Below are 16,515 nucleotides of genomic sequence, written 5' to 3'. Positions count from 1 at the left end.
AAAAGAAAAAAACTGTAATACTACATTGAATAAGATTTTTTATGTTATTAGCAATCAGAGAAATCAGATTAAACCATTTTTCATGTACCAGAATGCTGGCTTTCAAATGTTTTATAATATCCAGTCTTGCTGAGTTTGTTAGGAAATTGAAACTCCTATACACTGCTGGGGGTGGGGAGGGGACAGGCACCGACTGGCACAGGGAAACTGAATGGCAATTTGGAATTGCTGTCGAAATACAAAGTATGAATACCACATGATCCAGTAATTCTTTGAAGCATCTTTCTTAGAAAAATATTCACATATTTTTACAACCAGATGTGAAAGAGGATTTTTATTGAAGAAATAAAGCAAAAACAAAAAAATTTTAAGAAGGTAATTGCTAAACTGGCATATTTGTACTTTGGAATATTATGCCGTATTTTATAAGACAGAACCAGCCAGAAATCTACTGTTGAATTAAAATAAGCATGTGAAAAAATTATGTATACTGATAACACATTTTATATAATTAAACACAAAAAAAAAGGCTAGAAAGGAGGGGGAAAAAAGAGCATAAACTAGTAGGATAAATAAGTATTAAGATGATAAGTTTAAACCCAAATATATCAATAATACATTGAACATAAATAGATCAAATACATAATTTAAAGGAAAGGTTGTCAGACTGTCAGATTAAAATAAGCAACTTAATCACATAGAAAAGATACACCCTAAATAAATGAGGTGGAGAGCAAAAGGATGGAAACATTATATATGCCACGCAAACACTAACCAATAGAAAACTGGTGTGCTGTCACTTCTACAGGACAGAGCAGACTTTAAGGCAGGAAGCATTACTCCACAGACATACAGAGGGACGTTTATGACGATAAAAGAGCAGATCGAAAGGCAAAATACAGTAAGTCTAAATTAGTATGAATCTAACAAACTTACTCTAAAAATATATACAGCAAAAAAACTGGCAGAAATAAAAGAGGAGATAGAAAAATCCACATCATGGTTAGAGACTTTGACACATCCTTCTCAGTAACTGATAGAAAAAACAAATATACCATCAGTAAGAATGTAGATTTGAGCAAGATTAACACATGACCCTAATGGACAGATACAGACAGAACAGTGCACTCCACTAGCATCAATTATACCTTCTTTTCAAATACCACAGAACATTTACCAAACTGTCCAAAATCTGAGCCAAAACCAAGTTTCAACAAATTTCAAAAGATTTAAGTAATACAGGTTATGTCCTGACTAACCACAGAGAAATTAAGTAATAATTAATACCAAATAGATAACTACAAAATCCCCATATGTTTGGAAATGAACCAACACCCTTCTCAATAGCTCATGGGTTAAAGAAGATAATGAAGTAAATGACAATTTTTAAGAATTCCATATGCATGTTTGCAGATGAAGCACTAGAGCCACACTTGAAAGGACATTTATGGTCTCAAATGTGCCTATTTTAAAAATGAGAAGGGTGAGGAGCCTCTGATTGCCCAGGTCCAGCTTGGGGCTCAACCAGCGGTCACAACCTCTCAATTACCTTCTCCAAATAATACCATCTGAAAAATTTTAATCTAGTCTTCCCTTCCTGGGAACCCCAAAATTGTTTGCACCTGGGCCTTCTCCTTTGATCCATTTTTCTTCTGGGATATTGTATTTTTTCATATTGATTTATAAGAACTCTTTATAGAGTTTGTTGTTTACCTTTTAATCTTGCCTAAGTTTATCTACTTTCATGCTCATTTAATGACAAAAGTATTAAGGCCAAGGCTTTGTCTCTGGTTGTAGTTTGGGTTATATGCTATGGTACTTACAGGGAGTTTTCTCATTATCATTATCTTCTCAACTTTTGAATCTGCAATTTGTTTTTCATAGTGTCTGGATTTACTGCATAATATAAGAAAAACAAAATCAGAACAGCACAATTACCATGCACATCACCTATTAGATTTTGCTTCTTTAATTATTATAGAATATTAAACAAAGCACATAAAAACCATACCATGAGGATATTCTCAGCTAGAGTGGTTGGGCTTTTTCCTAATTCAAAAGGAAAAGGAAAAATATAGGGGCAGGGAGAGCATATAAATCCTAAAAGCAAAAATTATACATATTCACTGGCAGAGCTGTATGTAGTCAAAATGATACTGCACCCATTATCAAATAATGTTTTAACTACCATATGTAATCTATAATGCTTAGGCCTCAGGAAGTGAGACAAGTCAATGCCAGGCTGTGGACAGACACCAGCTGTCATTGAGTCTTCAGTGATCTCAAGTAAAAAACATGTCACCACACACTTCCCTTGGGGTCTGTTTTACTGAAACTAGAAATTACTTCCATGATTAACAGTATATGTAGCATTGTTTATATTGTTGCATTGACAGTTTAGAAATTGTTGACATTTCCAAAAGAGCCATCTGATGAGAGATTTTGAAATTATTCCAATTGAGGACAGCCATGGTTTCTTGTTAAATTAAGCTCCTGTTAGATGCCTAGAGAGATGGGGCATGAGAAAGCCCAGAACAAGGCCAGTAGGAATGCAAGATTTGATGAGCTGAGGCTGAAGCACCGACTGCACTGAGGTATTTACTAAACTTTTACATGGCACCTTTTCGGGTGGAAGCTACATGTAAAATCTGTGCAATACATGAGAAAACATGAGAAAAACATGCAACCCTAACTGTGCTCAATCGTATTTATCAGTGTTTGTCCAAAAGATCAAATTGTGCCCCATCCAATGAGATACAGTGTAATGCGCTGTGAGAGCTTGGAAAAGCAAAGTAACAAAAGACGGGCAAAAGATAAAAGTGTCAAAGGGAGACTGACAATAGCCTCTGTTTTGGCACATGTTACCCTGTTCCTGTCAAAGCATAACTATATAAGAATATGAGGCACTGACCTTTTTCAAATGCAGACATAGAGGATTTCTTGACATCAGCATTCCACAAACTGACTTCCCAAAGAATCCTTATAACCCAACAAACGCACATACAACATTGGTCTGGGAACACAATTTGGAATATGCTGATTGACATGCATACAGTATACTGTCAAGTAGTGCAACACTATGTATAAGACAGTAACAACTGTGTTATTATACATATTATATATTTATTTACATATAAATATATGTAAAATGTATTTACATAGTATATATTGTGTTATACATATTCTTGGATTTCATATTTGCAAATCTGTCTACTTGCCAAAACTCATTTGTAACCCCAAAATCAATACTCTTGCGGTCTCATTTCACTGACATTTGAAAAGTGGGGAACGTTCTGAGTTGCCAATGCTCTCTTTCTCAGCTGAGGTTGAACAAGAAAACATTCTTCCTTCTTGTTTCAGCTCTCCTACTGTAAACGAATGTCCTTTTCATGGTTTGTTTAGTGCCATGTTTTTCACATCTTTGTGCTTTTAATTGGGGATGTTCCGTGAGCTCCAAACATAGTGCTGGGTGCCATCTAGTGTTCCTAAATGCAAGAAGGCTCTGGTATGTCTGATGGAGAAAATACGTGTGTTACATAAGCTTTGTGCAGGCATGAGGTATAGTGCTGCTGGCTGTGAGTTCAACATTAATAAATCAACAATGATATTAAATAAAGTGTCTTTAAATAGAAATACATAAAACAAGGTTCTATATTGATCAGTTGACAAAAATGCTGTGACCAAAGGCTCACAGGAACCTAACCCTGTATTTCCCTTAGGAGCAATTACACAGTATTCACTAATTCAGTGCTCAAGACAAACTTATAGACTATAATTACCAGTGAATAGCAAGAATAGAGGATGTATATAAATGAGTCAGAGAAACTTTAGGACTTTAATTTTTTTAAGCTAGAGACATGGGCCTGAATAAGAGATATCTCTGGTAGCTATTTATTTATTCAGTCAATGAATATATATTGAGTTTTTCTGTGTGCCAGGTAGAAAGTGGTACACAAATAAAGATACTGTCCCGATTTTCTGGAAGTCTGTGTTCGAGCAGGGAACACTATGTCTGAAGCAAAAGAAAGAAAAGAACACAGGCAGAAGGTGAACCATCCAAGGCTTTATAAGCCAAACTAAAAAATGTGAGTTTTATTCTGAGTGCAAGGGGAAACCGTTAACGAGGGTGATTAGCTTATTTACCTTACAAAGATTGCTTTGGCTGCAGTGTAGAATGGCAGAAGCAGGTGGTCAGAATCAGTGTGGGAGAACAGTTACACTATGCTAACCTCCCTGAAGTGTCTCTCACAGTATAACTATAGCCTAATAGACACTGAGCTATCAGTGTGCAGAGTGGACCATACACATAGGGAAGAGTGAGGAGAAAAATCAGCACAGCCACAATCAGAGGAGTTCTAAATCTCTCACTCTAAAATTTATAAGCCATGGGAACACTGCGACTACTTTTCTTTTCAAATATATGTCTGAATTTCCTTTGATGCAACCTTAATCTTGTTTACTATGACTTCTCTTATTTTTCAAAAGGTGTATTTGTATACCATTCAAATGTATACTTCATCCTTTTTGTCATTATTCCCCCATTTTCACAGTCTGCTTAAGTCACTTTTAGAATGTATTTGGTAAGTATTCTTATGAGTACAAAGACTTCCCTCCTCAGTGGATCCCAAAACGATTTCCGGAAAGGATGGAGGTGGCGGGGAGTCACAAGTTAACGGTAACCCAGAAAACTTAGGATTTAAGGCATCTAGCTTTTGGCTGTGGCTGCTCTCCTCACGTTTTCCTGTATGGAGACTTTTAAAGAAATGGTTAAAAAGTTGTATTTCAAAACAGGAAGTGAGGAAGGAGAGGGGGAGGAGGAGGAGAAGCTGGAACAGGAAAAGAAGGAAAAAGAAGAGAAGGAATCTCTGAACCAGTGAGCTTGTCGGGTCCTCATTTGACCAATTGTAAATAGGCATTTTTAAGATAAGCAGGGAAATCTGAATAAGGACTGTGTATTAGATGATGTGGGAAGTGGTGTGGGTATAGTTCAGTGGCAGAGTGCATGCTTGTCATGCTCAAGGTCCTGGGTTCAATCCCCAGCACCTCCATTAAAAAAAAAAAAAGTACAATAGATGATAAGGGGACATTTTGTTAGGTGTGATAATGCCATGCCATGGTATGTGGGGGGAAAAATATATATATATATCAATTAGAGATATGTATTAAAGCATTTATGGGTAAAATGACATCATATCTAGGATTTGCTTTACAACACTCCAGAAAAGGGGTAAGATCAATGAAATGTTACTAACAAAAGATTAATCACTGTTGAGGCTGGGTGATGAGACATAGGGATTAAATAATACTTTTCCCTTAACTTGAAAATTGAGGCAAAGGAGACATAAGCCAAACTGCAGTGGCTAAGGAGTGACAGGGAGATAATTTGGTTTTGCTATTTCAAAGTCTTTTTATTTAAAAGGGCATTTTTATAAAATACTAAGTTTTGCTTTAATTGGGATTTGGGAAATTTAAGAGACTGGATTGTGTTCACAGTTAGGAGGGGATATTACGCAGCCTCACTTCTCAGGAGACACGGTCCAGAACCACAGCGGGTAGCCAATTGCACAGCACACATACAGGATGTTCTGAGGATGCCTGGACTTCCTGCCCATCCCTGATGCAGGAAGTCATGGAATTTGATCAGAAACCATCTCCCAAGTAGGTAACAAGAAGGGAAGGACCACCAAAAGGTAAATGAAAGCCATCCAAAATACTTGTTACACCTCCATCTCACTTTGAACTTGACTAAAAACTTATTAGAAGGGCAGATTTGCTGTGGGAAGTAAAAGATTAGGGAATCACTCATTATGCAGATAACCGCAAAGCTCCCAATGTGACAACCATTTCTCCTCTTTCTCATGGCCAGTGAGACTGTCTCACAATTCAGATGCCTCTCTAGTCAATTTCACCTTCATGGTGCTTTCCCTCTCTTCATAATCCAATAGGAAACTGAGCCTGGCCACTGGATAAAGATAAAATTTTTATTTCTTCTTTAGTGTCATTCCCTCTTAGGATACTTATGAACTATGCAATTTTTAAATGTTACTTGTTTAATAATATGTGGGGAAGCACACAGGGTTTTTTTTAGGAGGATATAAATAGCATAAATTATGGAAAATATATGCAGTACTGTCAAAACAGAATAGCCTTTATGAATTACATTCTTCAAATCCTCTCCTTCCTTAATCTCCTGTATGGTCACAGAGTGACCTTGTCATCTCCTGAAAGATCAGCCACTAATTTAGACCATAACCTCCTCGTCTTCTGACCTCATCCAAACCTCTGGTCCATTGGCCCCTCCCCCTGATCCCAGCCCATCAGCCCACTCCTGGCTTCCTGCTCACCCTAGGCAATGCACATTCTAAGAAACAGTGTTTCCATATTTCTTCCAGTTCCTCACACTTCCCTAACTAAACTCTAGTTCTGGATACATCCAACCATCCACCTTCCCCATGCAGGTACCTGACCTTCTGACCAAACTTGAGAAAAGCATGGTTCCCTACTCTGAGCTATCATGACTTTGAAACATTTTTCCACCCTCTTCAGACCTCCAGTCTCCCCTTAATCTCCTCACTCCCAGCAGATCATCTCACCTTCAACTACACAGAAAAAACACACTATCAGATGGGAATTACCTCCACTTTCTTCCCCTCCTATTGTAATTAAAAGAGCTCTCTCCTGTCTAAAAACAATTGCTCCCATCTGTGTCTAAATCCCATCCCCATGGGTGGTAAATTACAGCTCACCCTCACCCCAACCCTATCTCCCATCTCTCTCTTCCCTGCTCACTCCTTGGGTCAGCATTTGAACAATGTCCAAGGCATATTCTGCCATCAAACAAACAAACAAACCAACAAGTCACCTTCTCTCTCCACTCCAGCTCCATCTACCCTGTTCTCTTTTCTCGCCTTCACAGAAAGTTTGCCAGAGAGTGTCACATACAGTAACTATTTCTGTTTGTCATTACCCACTCATTCCAATCTGCATTCTACTCCTACCAGTCCCCTGAAATAGCTGTCATTAAGGTCAACCATGAGCACCATCTCACAAAATCCAGTTGAAATGAAGACTCGGGAACATCTCCAGAAGAAGCTGAAACTGATCACCTTGTCATGACTGCTGTTTCCCCTTGGGCAAAACTGCAAACTATAGAAATTATAGAACTAAACTATGACAAAAATCTAACAAAAATTAGTTTGCAATCACATTTAGAGAGATCAACAAAAACTCAGAAGAGTTAAGTTTTAAAAAGAGATTAAAGATGTAAACTGACTATACTTCAATTAAAAAAAATTGACTAAAGAAATTTCTTAAAACAAAAAGCTTGCTAAAGAGACCCACAGAAGAGAACTGTACTTTTCATCCTTTTCTTAATGATTTTCACATGGCAGAAATACCGCACGCTAATTTAATAAGAAAAAATAACAAAGGAATACAAGGAAAACAATCATCCATACCTAGTATTCCACCCCTATCCTCTGATCTCTAATGAAACCACTGTTAATCATCAAGGGAATATTCTCCACATTCTTCTAGTCACAAAAATACACAAGCATACAAACACATACACTGGGATTTGGCTTCATTGCTAGTTAGTTGTTTGGTTAATATGCTGGCTTTTTGTTTTGTTTTGGTACATATATATTTGGTGTACATATGTATAATATAATATAATATAATATAATATAATATAAAATATATATTAGGTTCCCAACAAAATTGAGCAGAAATTAGAGTTTTCATAAGCCCTTTTGCCCCACGCATACAGCCTCCCCCACAATTAACATGCCCACCAGGATGGTCCTTTTGTTACAACCAATGAACCTACATTGACACATCATTATCACCCAGAGCGCACAGTCTACATTGCAGTTGTAATGCAACAGTGTTATATATTCATGGGTTTGACAAATGTATTCACCATTGTCATGCGCAATAGTTTCACTACCCTAAAAACCTCTGTGCTACCTATTCATCCCTCCCTCTCCTGCAACCCCTGGCAACCACTGATCTTTTTACTGTCTCCATGGTTTTGCCTCTTACAGAATATCATATAATCAGAATTATACAGTATGCAGCCTTTACAGATTGGCTTCTTTCTTTAGTAATATGCATGTCTTCTCACGGCTTGATAGCTGATTTCTTTTTAGTGCTGAATAATATTCATTGTCTGTATATATCAGTTTATTTATCCATTCACCTACTGAAACACATCTTGGTTGCTTCCAAGTTTTGGCAATTATGAATAAAGCTGCCATAAACATCCACGTGCAGGTTTCTGTGTGGACATAACTTTTCAATTCGTTTGAGTCAATACCAAGGAGAGCAATTAATTGCTGGATCACATGATGAGAGTATGTTATTTAGTTTTGTGAGAAACTGTTTTTCAAAGTGGCTGGACCACTTTGCTTTTCCACCAGCAATGAGCGAGAGTCCCTGTTGCTCCAGATTAGTTTGTTTTTATAGAAGTAAAACAATTCTGTACACATTACTCTACACCTCCCCTTTTTCTCTTAACACAAAGCATGGACATCTCATCAGCCAGTGATAAAGGTCAAATTTCTTTGTTCTAATATTTTTGTGCACATATATATGTATGTATGTATGTATATAATTGTACAGAGCTGAAATCGTATGCAGCTTATTTTTTTCACTTCTGATGCTTCCATGTTACCGTAAGCAAATTAAAACCTCAATGCCTCCGTTTTCTCATCTGTAAAAGAAAGTTAATTTTGTGAGCATTTATTGAGTTCAGGTATAAAATGTATGTATAACGATACCAGACATACTAAATACTACTAAATGTTACTATTGTAGGGAAAAATTGGTAAAGGCGTTGAAAGGTACCAAAGACATTACTGACTGCCCCAGATAGCACACCCTTCCAAGTCACATCAACCTTTCACTGTCACTGAGCTACTTCACAACTCTGTAAGTTATAGGAAATGGGGGAAATTGTAAGTCATCCTTGCCCATAAAAGTGCGAATTAATTGCGTCTAGCTGAATATAATCATTGGCTCGTGAATAGACCTTTTTGGAATCTATTTGCAGGTTCGTTGCAGCCTTCCTTACTTGCCTATATAATGTGTAGTTATTTGAATTTACCTTTGAACCAGTAGTAATGCCTTAACTGTTCTCTCATTAACTAATGAATTAAATAAAATCTTGATATACATTTTACTTTATATTTGTATGAGAATCCTGATTCCATTTTTAACGTATCCTTCAACACTATAATTACGTTGTCAAAATGTTTACTTTGTTTTTAAACAACACAAAGATATTCTCGCACATGCAGGGGTACAGAGCTATATATAAAATATAAAACACACCCAACTTCATTGTTAAAAGTGCTTGAAGAAATCAGCATACTGAGGCATAAATCAACACGAAGACCTCCAGAATAGCAAAGAGTGACGTTTAATACTGAAATTTCTTAAATTTAAATCATAAATAAATACAGCTCTGGATCTGTAAAAAAATGTACTTTACTATCTAAAATGTGCAGAATGAATTAATGTGATTCGGACTCAGCATTGTCTGGGGACTTACAAACTCATAAATAGGCTACACCAACCATACCAAGAATATTTACTGAATGAAAGGTAAATAGCTACAAGACCTATGGCTGGAATCTTGAAAAATGAAGTCATTAGCCTAAACAGTGACTTGCTAATCCTGCTATGGGAAAGCATGCTAAGAAACTACAAGGAATTTACATCATGTATGCCCATATTTCCACTTAAAAACTAGGGAGGACACTTAAATGTGTGACTCTTGAAATAAGAAATGTAATTCTGCCTTACATGGGTACAACTACCTACTAAATAACCTCAGGGAATCGGTATCATTTCCACCCAGAATGTTTGCTTCTTAGAAAGAAAGACAGGTCTTTCCCCAAAAAGGTTGACTCACTACTTTTTATGAAAAGTCAGCTAAATGCTAAACAGATACTAAGGCTTCTAAAAAAAGTTTACATGCCTCTAGACCAAATGTCCGCCAGTTTGATCCTAAAGGATCAGATAGTAAATATTTTGGGCTTTGCAGACCTCTTGGTCCCTGTCATAGTATTCACAGCTGTACAAAACACTGACAATGTATCAGCAACTGGGTATGGCTGGGCTCCAATTAAATTTATTTACCAAAACAAGCAGAGAGCCAGACTTGGCCCTAGGGCCACAGTTTGCTGACCCCTTGCTCTGGACCTCTCCTCTAGAACTCACAGTCAGTGCAGAACAAAGCATCCTCCCCACGCCACTCCACTCCCCATGCCTCTTTTCCAGGTGAATCAGAGCTCAGGTTTCTTGAGTTCTCCCTAGAACTGTTTTCTGGATAGTACAGTAGCCCCTCAGGCAAGCAGACAAGCATCTCTCCTTTGTCTTGCTTGTTAGCATTCCAGATTGTTCCTCAGAGTCAATGAGGAAGTGAAGATGCAGAGTACATTTTCGGAGAAATCTTGTCTAATACGAGACAATCTCACTTCAAAGGGATCCTCTTCTGGCTCAGAGAAAGGCCTTTTAACCTGAAACTCCACTTCTTTCTCAAAGGAAATCAAGTACCAGAATGTCTCAGCCTGCCATCTTGTGGCAAACTGGAGTCTGGAAAGGGAAATCCTTGGACCAAGACAAGGGCGACAAGCTGGAAGGCCTGCTTCATAGCAGCCACTCTACAACATGTGCTAGACCTGGGGCTACGCAGGGAGCCAACAAAGCCACAATCCCTGTCCTCAAGGAGCTTACACTCTGTGAGGAGGAGAAGAGATTAATTTTTAAAATTGCACAAGCATATGTAAAATTACAATCATGGAAAATGGTCTGAATGAGCCATGTGCAGGTGCTCTGAACGTAAATAAAAAGGACTGAGGCAGGAAAGGTAGAGAAAGCTTCCCTGGAGATGAGACAATTAAACTGAGGCCTGAAAGTGAGGTGAGACTTACCAGGTGAAAAGGTGAGGGAAGATGATTTCAGAGAAAGGGAACAGCATCTGTAAAAACTCTGCAGCAGTAGGAAAGCCAGGGGAGCCCTGGGCTAAGATAAGGCCACGGAGGGAGAGAGGCACCAGCTTATGCAGGGCCTCAGAAACCATGCAGATGAGGTTTTCTCTATCCCATAAGCAGAGCGAAAATATAAAATGGTTTTAAACAAGGAGGTGTGACAAAATCAGATTTCATTTCACTGTGTATCAGGCAAGGTCAAATGAGGAGACAGAAACTACATAGTAATTTGAGCAGAGAGTTAATATCAAGAACTATTAACAAAAATATATGTATAACTGAATCACTATGCTGTACACCAGAAATTAACACAACATTGTAAACCAACTACACTTCAATTAAAAAACACACACCAAAAAAATAATTATTAACTACTTAACAGGAGACTGGAGTAATGAGGGACTGGCCTGTAAGACAAAGAGAATTCTAAAAAATACAGCTGTAGCAGCTACAAGAAGGAGCCACTCCCCAAAGGAGAGCCTCCCCATCCCAGGGCTGAGACCCAGACCTCTTTGGACAAGGAACCTCTATGGCTCCCTGGACAGCACAGAAGCTGCGGTGCTGGAAACTGCTGACCATCCCCCTCTAGGTTGCCAGGGGAAGGTGTTCAAAGAGCAGAAACTCTCTGGAGGCACTCCGCTATGAACCCACCCAAAGGCGGCAGGACGAGAAGGTTCTGGCTACTGGTTGCTGCTGGCCACAATGCACCATAGGAGCTGGGCTCAGGAACCTGGTGCTGGAGAAGCCATGCTCAGAGCAGGAACCTGCAGAGAGCAGGACATCCCAACCAGGAAACTTCCCTCCTCTAATGTCTCTCCAGTGCCCTCTACTGACAAAGTTTAGCATCGTGCCAGCTGGCAAAGGAAAACATTTTAAGGACCCAGCAGGAAAGGCAGAATGCATTTGAAGCTGAGAAGCCATAAATTGATAACCAGCACACACCGGCTTCTATGTGGTGAGCCTTCTAGAACAGCCCAGTTAAATAGTCCAGGAGAGAGAAGAGAAAGTAAGGTGCTGGACAAAATACACATGCAAGACCCCCAGGGGCTACAGGAAAGACACCAAACAGCATGGTTTCTGTCCCTGTGCTCACTGCGCTGGCAGAAGAGCTGCCTCGGAAGGCCTGGCTAAGAGAGCGAGGAGGGTCAGCTGACATGGGTCCTAGGACCAGAGACCAACAGCACCAGCTGTCCTGAGGCAATTCTTTATATACAAAAGGCACAGGAATAGTATTGCTCCCAAAAGACAGACTGGCCAGGCTTAACAAACATATCAGCTGCAATCGAAGCGGCACCCAATCCATGCAAGTCCTCCCACAGCCAGGCTTGCAAGAGGGGCCTTTGGGTCTCAAAAGTTACTAGAGAAAAATGCTTGTGATTTGTGACAAACCATTGCTCCTATTTTTAAAAAGCTTTTAAATAAATGGTCTTTCTTTTTTTTTAACAGCCAGCAAGCCTGGCTTTCTGGTCCTTCACACAGATCTTCAGTGTACCCATTGTCTCAAGATAATCAAGGGGGCAGGGTCCTGGTGAAGGGGATAAAGTGTCACAGGTTGTCTGTAAGGAGTCACCCCCACATTTTCCCAAAAGAGGAATGTCGCCAAGTAGTAGAATTTGAGTACCAAATGAGAGGCCACGGTTGAAGTAAATTTGTCAACAACTAAAATTTACTAATACAGCACAGAAATAAATCACAGTGTATAATGGCTCCTTCCGGGCAGTGGGACTGAGAATGGGGAGAGGGGTAGGGTAGTGATTTTTAAGCAAACCTTCTACGTGGTTTGCTATCTTTTTAACCAGGCCTGAAAGGAAAGTGGAGAGAATCTTTCAAACAGGTAAGAGAAAGTTGTTAGATTCTTATGACACTGGACTGGAATTTTAATTACTCCAAGAAAATTACTGTTGGCTCTGAAAGTGACTTGAGGACTTCTGATTGAGAAGCTAAAGAAGCTGTAAGATCTGCCTGAGACAGTCAGAGGGGAAAGAAGAATTTCCCTCTGCTGGATCCCCTTTGATTTCATCTCTCAATACAGTGGCACCCAGAGAAAGAAAAAGAATTACTTAGAACTGAGAGAACTGAGCTCTGCTTGTTTGGTGGAAGTAGGGTTTGGACAAGACCAAATCGAGGCGTGGCCTTGGTTCCTGAGATAGAGTTGAGCAAGCACAAGTTTTTTTCCCCACGAAAGTTGTGCTTGTTTCTTGCAGGTTCATTCTGATAATGCTGCAGCACCAAACCGAAACTCTTCCTGTTTTGCAGACGTGAATCAACATACCAAAATATTTCAAGGCATGAATCAGTCCAGAAACAGACCATCCTACTGGATTTGCAAAAACGGACTTGGCTACAAACTTTTTGAATCAATCATCTTGCCCACAAAGAAGATATAAAAGGTTAAGAGTAAAGTTTGGAAGGGTGATGGATGGAGGATTTTTTTCAGAAGCCCTGCTGATCTTCAAAGCAGAGGCAGTGACTGTGAGAGGCCTGCTTCTCTAACTTCAAGCTTAGCAAGGGAACCTCCCCCAAGATCACCCAAAGAGCTTACAGTTCGGAAGTCCCAGTGGATTGCTGTCTGACTCCCACCTGGGAAATCTGGAGAACAGTGGTGACTTCTACAGGTGGATGATTCTTTTTCTTGTGGTCTTTCAGAGGCTCCTCCTGCAATGCCTCTCCTTCAGTAAGCCTGACTACACTCTCCCGCCTTAACTTCCGCATCTAACAGGCCCTCTACAGAGGTCTCCTCGCCTCTGAGAAAGGCCCCTGAGGAGAGTTCTTTTCCAAGTGACCACCGCTCCAGCTCCCTACCACAGACCAACTTGGTACAGGGAAAACTCACTCATCATCGCCCTTCTCTCATAACTTACAACTCGTTCATAATCTAATTCGACCCAGGTAAAGAAACGGCACTTGTCCCACCCTCAGAGCTTTGAATTCACAGCTTGGCCACCAGCCATAAATAACAATTCGAAGGAAGACTGCAAAGAGACCAAAATACACACGCGCGCGCGCGCGCGCGCGCGCGCGCACACACACACACACACACACATGGGTGTCCGCTGCACGCACAATTTAGATTTCTGGCTTGCATGGTTGGGCTGCAAAATACTCCACTATATGTACTTAACAGTATTTTAATTAACAAATTCCCCATTGGCAGACAGTTAGATTGCTACCAACTTACTTTATTAACAGAACTCCTGTAAACCAAATTGCGGAGTCACATCAGGCTCCAGTCTCGTGCAGAGGTGGCATTCTGAGGCGCGCTGGAGAGAAGCGCCACGCCCAGACGACCTGGGCGCCTGCGCACTGGAGCCGACTCGCATCGTCGCGCCTGCAGCGCGCATGCGTCACCCAGACTGCTTTTTCACATCCATTTTCCCGGCTCCCGTATGCCTCCTTGGAGAAATGCAGCTTTCCTTCTTCCTGCTTCACAGCGAAACTTGTTTCAAGAAGGTTAGCGGTGGCTTCTAGAACCGCCCAGTCCTGGAGAGCACGCCCCCTACATCCTGCCCTCACGAAGGCTTGTGCTCACCAGCCTGGACTGGGCGGGGCTTCGGGGAGGGAGGAGCCTATCAGAGCCGAGGCCCCGCCTCTTCGCATCACCTGTTTGACGCAGGTAGTCGTGCTATTCTACTCAAAGATTTGTGAGGATTAAAGAAAGTACTAAAAGTTCCTCATGCTTAAAGAGCATAAATACGTTGTAGCTGTTGTTACCATTTACATGTATACTCATTTTCCTTCCAGCGTCACTAGTTTGGCTCTACCTCTCCCAAGATTCATCTTGCACACAGTCATCTTTCACCTTCTCAAGGTCAACGCTTGTGGTCTTCACTTTATACTTTTCTAACTGGACCTTCTCTTTTAGCCTGTCTCCCCATCATGTATACACAAATACCCTGTTGTCTTTTGACTCATCATTGTTGTATCTACCTCTCCTTGTCTCTTAAAAACTAAAAAGTTACCACTTCCGTCTCTTCTTCATTCTTCCAACCTCATCTACTTCACTGGAATCTGGCTTCTTATAGCCATGCCATTAAAACCGTCCCCAGCAAGGTCTTCAGTGGCCGTGTCATTAAATCCAGTGGACATTTCCGTGGTGTGTTCCCTACAGCACCTACAGCACATCTGTCTGTACTTGCTGTAAACCCTTCTGCCACTCCCTCTGCTAGTCATAACACTCACTCTCCTGAGACGTTTTCCTACCTCTCTGATCACTCTTTATCTGCCTCGAGTTTGTCTTCCTCGCCCCGCCTCCCTCTGTCGATTCCCAGGTCACACTGGTCCTCTTTTCTTTCACTTTCCACACTTGCATGGGCGAGCTCCTTCATGTCGTTATTTTGCTGTGCCTGTGGCTCCCACGTCCATACCTCTCTAGCCCAGATCTTTCTTCTGAGCTCCAGACTCTTGGCTATCCCACAGGAACTTCAGACTTAGCACCTCCAAAACTTATCTTTCCAGAAAACCTGCTTCAACTTCTATACACTGTCTTTTCTTGTGCTCCCCATCTCGGTGGATGGCACTGTGTGCTCAAGCCAGATATCGAGGAGCCACCTTAGACTCCTCCTTCTCCTTCACACCCAGTTATGGATTGGGTTCCCTAGAAATCAGACTGTGAGATTTGTGTGCAGGTAGCTTGGGGGTACTGGGGTGCTCTCAGACACAGCACCTAGGAGGGCTGAGGGAGGGAGGACTAGAGGGGAGGGAGTTGAACAGTTGATGCAGTTACAACAGTGGCCTAAGCCAATCCCGTGGCAAGTCCTGGACCTGGAATGGCCCTTCAGAATTGTCCCACATACCCCCCAATTAAGCTGTCACTGGATGTGATGGGCTGCTCTCAGGAGGGGGTGTGACCTTAGGTGAAGTGGCTCTGTTTGCTGAGGGCAATTCCTGCAGAGGGCCTGGGCTGAGCGGCATCAGCCATTAAAGCTCCCCGCATCTGGAGGGGCGAGTGCCTAGTCTTAAGGAGGGAACCTGGGCATCACACCACGTACCCACTGCACCCCACACTCTCGTTAGTCACCAAGTGTTTTACCTATTTCTGTATTTTAATTTTCAAATCAGATTCCTCCTCCTTCACATTACTCTTTATTATTCATATATATATTAGATATATATATATTAGATATATATATATATATATCTAATATATATATATGTCTAAATGCACTTTGGCAGGGACAGAGTGACGGTCAAGCAGACACCATCCAGCTTTCACGATGCTTCCAATCTAGTTGAGAAGTGAATAATCATCCAAATATATACTTTAAAACAATAAGTGTTCTAAGAAAAATTAAAAGTGCAGATTTCTATGAGATCTTATAACAAGGGAGGCTTTCCCAGCCAGGGAGCAAGGTGGAGGCAGGGAAATCTTCCCTGAAGAAATGTCATTCCAGCCGGAATATGAAAGATGAGTAGGTGTTACTAGGTGTGTGGTTGTTGGGGTGAGTGGGAGTGAAAGAGATGTGGACTCGCTAAGGAAACTGCCCACGCAAAGGTCCTGACACACATGGGACAAGATGTTGGA

At 40.8% G+C, this 16,515-nt stretch overlaps 1 protein-coding gene across 2 annotated transcripts in view; it reads right to left on the bottom strand.

Moving 5' to 3' along the window:
• The window catches only part of PLPPR1 (phospholipid phosphatase related 1), a 505,983-nt gene that overhangs the window by 485,508 nt on the left and 3,960 nt on the right, over positions 1-16,515 (bottom strand). For both annotated transcript variants that reach the window (XM_072959836.1, XM_072959837.1), the window contains exon 2: positions 1,824-1,896. The gene's annotated coding sequence lies outside the window, so the exon portion shown is untranslated. The remainder of the gene's footprint in view (positions 1-1,823; positions 1,897-16,515) is intronic.

This window comes from Vicugna pacos, chromosome 4 (assembly GCF_048564905.1).
Source record: "Vicugna pacos chromosome 4, VicPac4, whole genome shotgun sequence".
In the NCBI taxonomy this organism is placed as follows: Eukaryota; Metazoa; Chordata; class Mammalia; order Artiodactyla; family Camelidae; genus Vicugna; species Vicugna pacos.
Note: the sequence above shows the minus strand (reverse complement) of the source record. Positions and strands in the feature narration are given on the sequence as shown.